Genomic DNA, 4654 nt, shown 5'->3' with positions numbered 1-4654 from the left:
GCTGTATGTAGCTGCTTCCCACGCTGTGGTTAGTGCATCGCTGGTGCAAGAAAAGCAGGATGGCCAGGCAAAGAAGCAAGTGCCTGTGTACTTCGTCTCCGAAGTACTTAGCCCATCAAAGAAAAATTACACAGAGTTGGTAAAGGTACTATATGCTGTACTGATGGCTTCCAGAAAGCTTCGGCACTACTTCCAGACGTACCATATCATAGTACCTTCTTCACAACCTCTCAAGGATATAATAAGAAACAGAGAAGCCACATGAAGAGTTGGAAAATGGACCACAGAGTTGGAAAATGGGCTGCAGAGTTGAATGAATTCACTATTGTTTACATTCATAGATCTTCGATCTAATCCCAAGCGTTAGCAGACTTCATTGCTGATTGGACGCTAGGGGCTCAGGACGAAGAGAGAACAAACGATGCCGAAGCTTGGACAATATTTTGTGATGGGTCATGGGGAACCTTCGGCGCAGGAGCAGCTGCTGTTTTAATTTCACTGTCTAAAATCAAAACGTGCTATGCAGCAAGGTTGGACTTCAACTGCACAAATAACATTGCAAAGTACGAGGCCCTTCTCTTGGGGCTTCGAAAACTTAAGGCAATGGGAATTAGAAGGGCAATTGACTCACAAGTCATTTCAGGTCACGTTGACAAAAGTAGTAAAGCAAGGGACCCAAAGCTCGAGAAGTATCTGGACACAATCTAAAGGATGGAAGCCTCTTTCGAAGGTTTCTCATTAAAAACATCCCAAGAGGAGAAAATGAACATGCAAACTTGTTAGCTATTTCAGCGGCATAGGGGCTTCCGTTACCTTCAGGGGTATTTTTCGAAACAATAAAAGCACCTTCAGTCGAGCTCATGGAGAGAGTAGTGCTTACAATCTCGCCAGTGCACAACGAAGATTGGAGGACTAAGATTGTATCTTTCCTCCAAGGCAATGTCTTTCGGATGACAAAGCTTACAACATAAGAATGGAAGCAAAAACAAGACCCTATGTAATCATAGAGGGAGAGTTGTACAAACAAGGAGCCTGCTTCGTCTCAAAGGAAACTTCGTTGTATACGAAGATGCTTCGTTTCAAAGGAAACTTTGTTGTATATGAGAGATGTTTCGATGTGAACGAAAAGAAGGGAATGTGTTTTTGCCTTCGGCTCAAAAAGCTACAAGCGTTGGTTTCGCCCACAACAAAGCAGATGATATATAAACGAAAGGTAAATATCATTACAAAGAATTTACAAACATTTACAATAATTTGTTCACTTTTAGTTACAACTCTTTGTCAAATAATACACTCTCTTGTACAAAGAATTTCCAAGTTTTCTACAGATGTCAGCAAAAGGAGTTTCTAAGGCCTTCAATGCTCCAAAGCTAGCTTCGGCTCATTGACCTTTGGCACCATCACCCTACGTCGCTTCCCTGTTTTTTCTCCTTCGGTTACGTTAAAAAAAAACAGAAACAAAAAAAAAGATCGACATCTCCCGTTTGATCACGCCACAAACCGAGTCCACGCCGCTTCCTTGTTTTTCTCCTTCGGTTACGTAAAAAAATAGAAACAAAAAAGATCGACATCTTCCATTTGATCACGCCACAAACCGAGTCAACGCCGCTTCCTTGTTTTTCTCCTTCGGTTACGTAAAAAACAGAAAAAAAGAAAATGAAAGAGAAAGGATAGAACCAGAGAACAAAAAAAGGGAAAGGAAACAAAGCGGTTGTCTCATCTCGGTCATTTTTAACGATAACTTGAGGTACCTTCCTTAAATCGGGCATAACTTTTCGTTAAGTTGTTCAAAAAATCTGAAATTTTTACAGGAGCTTGTTGACACCATTCTGAGATCAGGCCGATCTCGCATCATCAAGGTCGCTAACCGCAGGGAGTTGGTTCAGCGATTGCATTGGCGCCTCGGGCTTGCTCGTCGTAGTCGGATCGCAAGGGTCATCTTCCGCGAAATCGGAATTATCTCCACTCACCGAAAGATCGGGCACCTCAACTATATCAAGTCGTATCAGATTTCCAGGTTGATCGATGAGTTCATCGAGTGTTTTTTTTCTCCTAAAATCCACAAAACCACATCAAAATTCAGGTTAGACCTTATCCCAGCACCCTTTTGAGCCTCGCACTTTCTTTCAATAATCTGCATTGTTGAATTTGTGTGCTTTCGCGTCATTTGTTGCTGGTCGCATTGTGTTTTTTTCACCATCCTTCTTTCTTCCACCATTCAAACCCTAGCGCGCCGCCACCATCTCTCGTGTGATCACGCCACAAACCGAGTCAACGTCGCTTCCCTGTTTTTTCTCGTTCGGTTACGTTAAAAAAACAGAAACAAAAAAAAGATCGACATCTCCCATTTCATCACGCCACAAACCGAGTCAACGCCGCTTCCTTGTTTTTCTCCTTCGGTTACGTCAAAAAAACAGAAACAAAAAAAGATCGACATCTTCCGTTTGATCACGCCACAAACCGAGTCAACGCCGCTTCCTTGTTTTTCTCCTTCGGTTACGTAAAAAAAACATAAAAAAAAGAAAACGAAGGAGAAAGGATACAAAGCGGTTGTCTCATCTCGGTCGTTTTAAACATACCTTGCTTAAACCGGGCATAACTTTTCGCTCGGTTGTTCAAAAAATCTGAAATTTTTACAGGAGCTTGTTGACACCATTCTGAGATCAGACCGATCTCACATCAGCAAGGTTGCTAACCACAGGGAGTTGGTTCAGCGATTGCACTGGTGCCTCGGGCTTGCTCGTCGTAGTCCGATCGCAAGGGTCATCTTCCGCCAAATCGGAATTATCTCCACTCACCGAAAGATTGGGCACCTCAACTATATCAAGTGGTATCAGATTTCTAGGTTGATTGGTGAGTTTATCGAGTGTTTTTTTCTCCTACAGTGCAAAAACCACATAAAAATTTAGGTTAGACCTTATCCCATCACCATTTTGAGCCTCGCACTTTCTTTCAATAATCTGCATTGTTGAATTTGTGTGCTTTCACCTCAATTGTTGCTGATAGCATTATGTTATTCCACCATTCAAACCCTAGCGCACCGCCACCATATTCCGTTTGATCATGCCACAAACCGAGTCAACGCCGCTTCCTTATTTTTCTCCTTCGGTTACGTAAAAAAAAAACAGAAAAAAAACAATCCGAGTCAACGCCGCTTCCTTGTTTTTCTCCTTCGGTTACGTAAAAAAACAGAAACAAAAAAAGAAAACGAAGGAGAAAGGATACAAAGCGGTTGTCTCATCTCGGTTGTTTTAAACATACCTTAAACCGGGCATAACTTTTCGCTCGGTTGTTCAAAAAATCTGAAATTTTTACAGGAGCTTGTTGACACCATTTGAGATCAGGCGGATCTCGTATCAGCAAGGTCGCTAACCACAGGGAGTTGGTTCAGCGATTGCATTGGCGCCTCAGGCTTGCTCGTCGTAGTCAGATCACAAGGGTCATCTTCCGCCAAATCAGAATTATCTCCACTCACCGAAAGATCGGGCACCTCAACTATATCAAGTGGTATCAGATTTCCAGGTTGATCGGTGAGTTTATCGAGTGTTTTTTTCTCCTACAGTCCACAAAACCACATCAAAATTCAGGTTAGACCTTATCCCAACACCCTTTTGAGCCTCTCACTTTCTTTCAATAATCTGCATTGTTGAATTTGTGTGCTTTCGCGTCATTTGTTGCTGGTCGCATTGTGTTTTTTCACCATCCTTCTTTCTTCCACCATTCAAACCCTAGTGCGCCGCCACCATCTCCCGTTTGATCACACCACAAACCGAGTCAATGTCGCTTCCCTGTTTTTTTTCATTCAGTTACGTTAAAAAAACAAAAACGAAAAAAAAGATCGACATCTCCTGTTTGATCACGCCACAAACCGAGTCAATGCCGCTTCCTTGTTTTTCTCCTTCGGTTACATAAAAAAAAACAGAAACAAAAAAAGATCGACATCTTTCGTTTGATCACGCCACAAACCGAGTCAACGCCGCTTCCTTTTTTTTCTCCTACGGTTACGTAAAAAAAACAGAAAAAAGAAAACGAAGGAGAAAGGATAGAACCAGAGAACAAACAAAAAAATAGGTAAAGGAAACAAAGCGGTTGTCTCATCTCGGTCGTTTTTAACCATAACTTGAGGTACCTTCCTTAAACCGGGCATAACTTTTCGCTCGGTTGTTCAAAAAATCTGAAATTTTTACAGGAGCTTGTTGACACCATTATGAGATCAGGCCGATCTCACATCAGCAAGGTCGCTAACCACAGGGTGTTGGTTCAGCAATTGCATTGGCGCCTCGGGCTTGCTCGTCGTAGTCGGATCGCAAGGGTCATCTTCCGCCAAATCGGAATTATCTCCACTCACCGAAAGATCGGGCACCTCAACTATATCAAGTGGTATCAAATTTCCAAATTGATCGATGAGTTTATCGAGTGTTTTTTTCTCCTACAGTCCACAAAACCACATCAAAATTCAGGTTAGACCTTATCCCAGCACCCTTTTGAGCCTCACACTTTCTTTCAATAATCTGCATTGTTGAATTTGCGTGCTTTCGCGTCATTTGTTGCTAGTCGCATTGTGTTTTTTTTCACCATCCTTCTTTCTTCCACCATTCAAACCCTAGCGCGCCGCCACCATCTCCCGTTTGATCACGCCACAAACCGAGACAAC

The sequence above is a fragment of the Zea mays genome, chromosome 9 (genome assembly GCF_902167145.1).
Source record: "Zea mays cultivar B73 chromosome 9, Zm-B73-REFERENCE-NAM-5.0, whole genome shotgun sequence".
Taxonomy (NCBI): domain Eukaryota; kingdom Viridiplantae; phylum Streptophyta; class Magnoliopsida; order Poales; family Poaceae; genus Zea; species Zea mays.
Note: the sequence above shows the minus strand (reverse complement) of the source record.